We start from the raw sequence: 7270 nt of genomic DNA on the forward strand, positions 1-7270 counted from the left end.
AGATTCTCTTAAGCAAATGTCATGTGTTATCTAAGAAAAAAGTCACAAAAAATTAGAGAAAAATTGCTATGGGCAGAGTAGTAGGCTAGTTGATGTGATTATGATTATCAATTTCATCAACAGGAAAATTCAAGAGGCATCTTTATTTGTATGAAGTAAATGATTACAGATCCACACATCCAAGTAGAAAACCTAATCACAGGCCCCAAAAAGGCATAAATTTTTAATGATGATAACATTCTTTTTAGAAGAGGAAAAGAGGAAGATGCTACAAGAGATAATTATTAATAGGTTTAAACTATTCTTGCTTAATACATAAGTAGTTATAATTCTCTAGAGAGGATGGAAAGGGAATTGACTTAGCTAAAACTCCATAATCAGCTCTGAAACTATTGTCTATTTGGTATTTTCTTAAGGCAATTATTTTGACCCTGCCCAGAGGTGTTTAATCTATGAGATTGTAGACCAGTAATTTCTCTGTAATGACTCCAAATTCCATTTTAAAATGACATCAGGTATAAATTTTATTTATTTTTATTTTTTTTAAAGATTTATTTATTTGTACATACAGAATTGGGGTACAGGCCAGAGGCTCAGGGGTGGTGAAAGGCTTCACCAGAGACAGAGTGGGGAGCAGAACAGGCAGATTGACGAAGTACACTGCTGAGGGGAGCAGCGGGCGGGTCAGGAGAGGTCTGCCTCGCCATGTGGTCACCTCCGGGGCAGGCGGGAATTGAACTCATGCGGAAGTGGCTTTAGCTTCTCAGTTGCAGTGCTTTAACCCGCTGCGCCACCAGGGAGGGCCCAGGTATAAATTTTATAAGAAAATTATTTTAATTTGCTGAAGAAACATACAGAATTTATACACAGTGGGAATATCCGTGAGAAATGAAAGAAAAATAAGATTTTTTTCAGACCCATGAAACTGATACATATTAAATTACTTTCAGGAGACCCACATGGGAACAAGGATTAAAGAGAACTTTTCAATTGAAAAAAAAAAAAATCGGCATGAGTTCCATCCTGGCCCTGGAGGTGACCTACCTGGCAGACCTCTCCTGACCCACCCGCTGCTCCCCTCAGCAGGCCTGTTCTACTCCCCACTCTGTTTCTGGTGAATCCTCTGGTCGCCCCTGCATCTCTGGCCTGTACCCCAGTTCTATTTGCATAAATAAAAATCTTTTTAAAAAAATTGGTGCCCTCTCTGGTAGCTCAATGAGTTAAATCACTGGAAAGCTGTTCAAGACATTGCCCACAGCCAAGTCCCACCCTGGCCAGGGAGGTGACCCACATGGTGCAGCAGACTTGTCTTACCTAATGCACCCCTCAGGAGTTTATTTCAGTACATCTGCCTGTCCTGCTCCCCCACTCTGTCTCTGGTGAATCCTCTCACTCCCATTCACCACCAGACCTCTGGCCTGTACATGAGTTCTTGTATGTATAAACAAATCTTTAAAAAAAATAAAAAAGAAAGAAAGAAGCCAAGTTACACAGTGAGAAAATATCCAGAATGCATCCATATGACAAGAGCTCATTTTCAGATTAGATAAGAAACTCCTCAAGTCAGTAACAAAAAGACAACTCAAAGAAGAGGAAACTGGACATAAAATGTGAATAGGAACTTCACAAGAGGGAACTTTCAAATGATTAATATCTATAACGAAATAATGGTCAACTTCACTGTATTAGAAATATGTAAATTAAAATCATTATAAGTTGCTACTACCTATAGATAGGGATGGATAATATTATAACAAAGGTAACAATATCTAATGTTGGTGAGAAGACATAAACTAGAACTCTCATATATTGTAGAAAGGATTGTAAATTTGAATGAAATTTAAATGGAGACTTTGTATCTGTTACATGTGATAAATATGATAGGAGATACTTCATTAAATCGAAGGATTTTGAAATCTTATGACCCAGTACCAAAAACCATGTATAAGAGTATTCACAGCAGCATTATCTATACATGCACAAAAGTCAAGATGATCAAATGTCAATTTGCAACAATATGCACGAGTAATGGTATGACCTCATCATGGGATACTGTATGCAATAAAAAGGGCCCATTCAGTGCAATGTACCCCACTGAGCTAATCATATAAGGAGAATATTGAATGGAAGAACCCAGCTATAAGAATTCTTTCTACTGCAGAGAAACAGCAATAGTTTCTACTGCAGAGAAACAGCAATAGAAGTCAAAATGGTTATTTCCTTTGGGAAGAGATAATGGCAGAGACATCTCTTTTTTGGCATCGAAACGAGGTCTTCAATTTACAGAATTGTGTTTTATTCCTATGAATTTTGCACATATCTATGTTTTACTTTTAGGTTTATTGTAAAAATTATGCTTAAGATTAAACACAATAAAAGTAGATTTTTATGTTATATGTATTTTTCCATGGCAAAAAAAAAATGGATTCTAAAGTGCTTAAAATAGTGTGCAGCAACACAGTAAGCGCTTGATACTACCAATTATCCTGGCCTGGGTTTCCTAAGAACAGCTCCAGGCAAAAAGTTTAGGTGCTAAGATATTATAGTAAATCCAACCCAAAGGAGGCCAAGATGATACAAGAAAGGAGTGAGGCAGGAAAGGAAAGCAAATATGGCACTCCATTACCCAGCTGGCTCCAGCTCTATATTGAACAATTGAATTGCTGTCTCTTTCCTGATATTATAAAGCTGCTGCATTTCTCAATAATCGGAGTGAAAATGAAAAATTTATGTTAGCTTATGTCTCCAGCTTTTAAAGTTTCCTCCATGAAAATGCTAAACCCCCCCTCACATTTTTTTTTTTTTTTTGGTCATATGGCCACCTTAGGAACTACACTGAGTCCTCGGGGCAGAAGATCAGAGGTAAGTGGCAGGGCCTGAATAGGAAGTATACTCACCAGTGACCTGAGGACACCAGACTGGCCATTCTCACAAGCCTTCAGTCTATAGAAAGAAGCAGGCAGAACTGTCTTCACAGATACTTAAGACACAAGCTAATGCCGGGGATACTCTACCCAGGAAACAGTACCATGCACATCTTTGGGTGGTACATAAACTAATCAGCTCAGCTCAGTCCTTGCTTCACTCAAAGCCAGTTGCACTGTCTTATATCTGAGTCTAGCTACCCTTTCTGCTTCTGGGACAGGAGACATACAAGACCAAGCTGTCAAAGTAGCAAATACTGTCGCTTCCTCGAAAGACTCTTGAGTGGTCAGCAAACCTAGCTAGACAGTTGAGGGTACAGCTCGTTTAAGCTAACATAGCAGCCCATCGCCTTCTGCCTTGTCCTACCTACACTTACTATTTCCACATTCTCAGTATTAAGTTAATCTGGTTGGTTTTGTTTGCCAAAATTGACCATTTGCATTCAAAACAAGGAAAAAACAGAGCTATCCCAGCAATGATTCTGATTTCCATAGGAGAGAGGCAGAGCACAAGGAACTCTAATGATGGTTCATGAGTGAACTATTGGTGAGAATTTTACAGTGAGTACACAATAATGCAAATATAATACATTTTAAAAATAAATTATTTTTAAAAAAGATCCTGACTTTCAGACAAAAACCTGTCTCTGGGGTGCAGCAGCAATCCAAAAAGCTCATGGTAAACAGCTATGCATTTGTTGCCTGGAAGTTCACTGGCATGATGAGACCAAACTTATAAGACAAAAAAACTTAGAAGCCACAGTCAATGTTCTCCCATCCTAGGAACTGGGGTCTCCATCAGAAACTGAAATTGTAGAAGCAAAAAGTAGATTCTACAAGCTTCTTAGGAGTGATGAAAAGGAAGCTTATCCTACTCTCTCCTTAGTGTCTAGTCTGAATAATGGACACAGCACTGCTAGTGAGGCTCATTTACGTTATCCTGAAGATCAGCACTTCAGCCTGTAAGATATCTGACGCCTAGAGCCTAAATCGAAGCTCATGCCTTACCTGAGTCTTCAATAGGCCATTTCACTATTCTATCAGGACAGCTGAGTCTAGCAGGGTATGGTAAACAGCTCCTGTGATCATTCACCCACTGTCTCACCACTTCTGTCATAAAATGGCTCCCTTTGCAAGGCACTGTTATAGAAGAGATAATCTTTGAACCCTCAATTAATGGAGTTAATAGACAAATTGTAGGCAGAAAAAGCAAACCCAAATTCAGAATACCTACCCTCTCCAAGATGGAATGTGATCAACCTACCAGGTGGCTGGCTGGAATCCCTGGGAAAATGCCATATTCAGATCTTTGTGGTTGGAAGGCTAGCATTCGATAGTACAATAATATACTTCCATATATTTGCTCTCTTTTACTGCCTCGTCACCCTTTTCCATTATTCTGGCTTCCCACGGATTGGACTTGCGAATATCTTAGACATCAGCTCAACCTGTTTTCTAGGAAACCCAGGCTAAGAATTAAATAAGTCTTACATGCTTTGTATATGACACCTTTAAACACTTCTCATGATTTACATGGTTTTAAAGCACATTTCTAAAAAGTTAAAGCAACACATATATACACACTAGTGCAGAGTCCATTAGCCTTGGAGGGAAACCTGGTGGTTGCCTTAATGAATAGCCCTTCTGTACTGTCACAGCTGCTGTTATGAGCCCTTTGGGAGAGCACTGGTGAGGTGGAGAATCAAGTTTGGCTGACATCCATGGGACTGAACATCCTAATTGTTGAGTGTGCTTTTTGCATTAGACATATTCTCATCAGCCTTAAGACACAAACTTTTAGGCCTACTACTCCCTTAGATCTAACCATATACTTCTTCCCAGACATTTTTGTCTTTATTTGATAGCCAAACCATTTGCTTTCCCATTAGCCAATGTAGATCCCACATCCAGGAAGCATGAAAGTATACAAATAAAAACTGTCCATTAAGACAATCCCTGGGCTGCAGATTAAGCAGAATCTTTATCTGTTCAGATCCTTTTATAACATCTACCACTGAACAAATATTTCCCTGCACCTAAGATTGCATCATTTTTCCCTTTAAAGGCTTATCTAGATGCTAAATCCCATGTCCTATGGTCTGGGATTTTTCCAAATGCATAGACAGGAGCCAAAGCCCAGGCATCTATATTTAGTTGGCTGAGCTGCATGGCAATGGCGAAAGAGGAAGGCCTAGAATTCTCCGAGAATATTCTAGAGACTAGTTCAGATATAATTCCAAGAGACCTTAAGCAAGCACAATGGTAGCTGAGGTAGAACAAACAGCTGAAGTTCCAGGGAGGAATCTTAAAAAGGCGCATAAGATGTGTCCAACATGCACATGGGATAAAACACTATGCCTCATCTTGTGCATACTTCTCCAAACTCATTAACCAACATGCTTCACATTGCCCACTGCTTCTGAGAGTTTCTCTGCTGAGCAGTGTCCCTCATTCTTGGAGAGTGCTCAATAACTCTTTATGGAATGATTACAACAGAACAGAATAGAGCCACAGGTCAACTACATGGGAGAATCGAGAAGCTGGGATCTCACTTCTAAAAACAACTAGAAAAAGGACTGATAGTTTTCAGATAAACCTAGATGCTTTGAACCAGCTATAGACAAAAGCAATTCTTCAGGATGCCCAAGAACCAAAAGGAGAGTTTAAAAAAAAAAAAAAAAAAAAAAAAAAGGTCCATTCTCTGCAGGCACCAGGCCAACAAGGGAAACCCAGCCCACCAAAGCTGCCAGCATCTTACAGCCCACACTGACTCCCAGCCTAGAAATCCCATATCCCATCCTAGTATATCTGGAACCCCTCCATACCCGAAAGAGAGCAAACTAGATCTTAGCACCAGCTGCCAGCTCCACAGGAGCTATCTGAACTCTAGTTTCCCTTTCTCTTTTCCGCTAGACAAAACTCACAAGTAAATCCTTGCAGGGAGGCATATCCCACACAGCCCACTAGCACCACCTAGTGAAAAGGGCCAAAATAACAGCCTCCAGCAGTTGAGCACTGAGCCACACCACTCAATCAGCCCACACCTCCAAGTAGAGGCCAGAATCAGAACTCCTCAGTTGTTATGCCCTGTATCAGAGACCCTAGTGTAGCTGTACTAGCTACACTAGGAAGTATGTTCCATTCAGCCGGCTGCACTCACCAGCAGACAGGACCACAGCCAGAGATTCACGGTGCTAGGCCCTACATAAGGGGCCTTTGGATACCCCAAGTGGTCTGACTGAAGGATACCATATTAGCTCCCACCTCTGCCCAGCTGCCACAGTGGCCCAGGAAGTGTGTGGATCCATCCACTAACCATCAAAAGGGGTCAAGTAGTAGGCACTGAGGGGAAAGTAACAGGAGCACATGCCTCTACCTCCACCTACCACCTACCATCCATAGTGACACAAGCTCCAGGTAAATCCATGGATGCCCTGGTAAAAGCACACAGAAGTCATGCCAATGGGCACCAGTGGCTGCATGACCAATGCCAAAGACAAACATGAAAGCAAACAATGGGGGGAAAGATACATACAAGTGGTCGAGCAAGCCCTCCCAAGAACAATGCACCACAGAAAGAAAATCAGCTCCCAGAACCTAATGACACTGACATGAAGAATTTCTCTGCCTGACCAATACAGAATTCTGAATTCTCTTAATTAAAAACTAAAAGCAGAAAAGGAATAGAAACAATCAGTGAAGAGAAGGATGAGATTGAATCTCTAATAAGAAAATAAAGAAACTGGAGGTTAAAAGATCAACAGAGGAACTAAAAAAATCTTGGGAAAGGGCATGAAAATAGATAAAATTGAAGAATGATTCAGTATTCTTGAAGATAACAGCTATGAAAAGAGCCAAAAAGAAAAAAAACACTCCCAAGAATGATCTGACACCATGATGAAAGGAAATAAAACTTACAGGGTTCCCAGGATAAAAAAGAAAGAACTGAGAAATTATTCGACAAAATAACTGAAGATAACTTCTCAAACTTGAAGGAATGAAAATAGACATACAGGAAACTACAAGAGCACCAAACCACCATATTGAAAACAACAGCAGGATACTTACTAGCAAAGCTTTCAAGAGTCTAAGACAAAATAATGAAGCTGACAAGGCAAACAGATAACCTATACAGGAAAACCAGTCAGGCTGGCACCAGATTTCTCTAAAGAAGAACCACCAGCAAAGAGAGAATGTAGCAACATATTAAAAAAATTTTTTTTTCAAGTCAAAAAATACCAGTCAAGAACACTTTATTCTGCAAAACTCTCCTCCTTTTGTGAGGGAAAAATATGGACCTTCACAGACAAAATATTCATCAGTTTGCTACTAAATCCCCACTCCAA

Source organism: Condylura cristata, unplaced genomic scaffold (genome assembly GCF_000260355.1).
Source record: "Condylura cristata isolate star-nosed mole 26May11 unplaced genomic scaffold, ConCri1.0 scaffold00023, whole genome shotgun sequence".
NCBI classification, from domain to species: domain Eukaryota; kingdom Metazoa; phylum Chordata; class Mammalia; order Eulipotyphla; family Talpidae; genus Condylura; species Condylura cristata.